Here is a 1,246-nt window from a genome sequence, read left to right as displayed (position 1 = left end):
ACAGAGACTGTGTCTAACCTGATTATCTTGTCTCTAATCTAGTGCTTAGTTCAGTGCCTAGCACATAGCAACCACTAAACAGCTACCATAAAAAATAACTCTTTTGAGGTTCAATATGATCATCATTGTCATGATCACTATGGTCATCGCCATCATCAGACCTCTCCACTGTGTGGAACTTCCTCTCATTTCAAGTCCTTCAGAACTCAGCACTTTTGAAATCCCACTCCTCTAGGAGGCTCTCTCTGATGTATTTTCTTCACCCTAAGCCCAAAACTCCCAACTTTCACCTCAATGTGCTTATGCACTCCCAGTGACCCATAGCACTTCTGTATCTATTGATTTTTAATGTCTTACATACTCTACCATTTAAACACCTATTTATTCACCTATCCATATTTTCCATTCACTTTTAATCACATTTGTAAATAATTTTGTCTCTCTGTTTAAACTAAACGTATCTTAGGGGCAGGGGCTGGGTATTTCATCTCTAATTCTCCCAGTGTTCAAAATAATATTTTACACCCAGTAGGTGCTCAATTAGTACTAATGATTTATTGATCATCACCCTGTACTACTTTCTAAATCCCAAATTGTTCATGGAAACCCAGTCCCTGCTCTCAAGGAATGGCCAATGTTTCCAATGGAAACAAGAGAAATAGATCTTTCTTGCCTCAGTTGTTTTATATGTATACTTGTAAACCAAGATCTACCTTTCAGGATCACACCTGGAGAGTTTCCAGTACTCTACCAGTCTTGGCTGCTGGAGGGAAAGTCAAGGAGAGACCTACCCATTCCATTCCTAGCTTGGGCATTGGCTAGCAAGTGGAAGGCAATCTGCTATAAATCAAAACGTACCTGTGCTGGGCAGCAGCAGCTTGGAAGAGTGTCGAGGGCAGAGACTCATGTTTACCGTGTGGAAGAAGGCATTGGTAAACCACTTTGGTATTTTTACCAAGAAAACCTTATGGATACACTCCCAGAATGATTGCAGGTGGAGGTAGGGCATTCTGGGAGAGATGTGTCCATGGAGTCGCTACGGGTCGGAAATGACTAGACAGCATGAGACAAGATAACCAAGATATTCATAGATTTTGCCTGTGCCTCACTATGCTACTATGGAGCCATGACTCATCACTCCCTCCCTCCCTCCCCATAACAATCTTTCTTTCAAAACTCTACTCAGAACACACTTCCTACATGAAACTTTCACTGTGTAAACCAGATACCCTGATTACACCAACCA

The 1,246-nt window shown here is 41.7% G+C and overlaps 1 non-coding gene across 1 annotated transcript; it reads left to right on the top strand.

Annotated features, from left to right (window-relative positions):
- Positions 1 to 710: 710 nt before the first annotated feature.
- LOC114815406 lies at positions 711 to 848 on the top strand. The gene has a single exon (XR_003763168.1). It is a non-coding gene; the product is annotated as a small nucleolar RNA SNORA7 (small nucleolar RNA).
- Positions 849 to 1,246: the final 398 nt, after the last annotated feature.

The sequence above is a fragment of the Ornithorhynchus anatinus genome, chromosome 11 (assembly GCF_004115215.2).
Source record: "Ornithorhynchus anatinus isolate Pmale09 chromosome 11, mOrnAna1.pri.v4, whole genome shotgun sequence".
Classification (NCBI taxonomy): Eukaryota; Metazoa; Chordata; class Mammalia; order Monotremata; family Ornithorhynchidae; genus Ornithorhynchus; species Ornithorhynchus anatinus.
The sequence above is the reverse complement of the archived record's forward strand: the minus strand, read 5'-3'. Positions and strand labels throughout refer to the sequence as shown.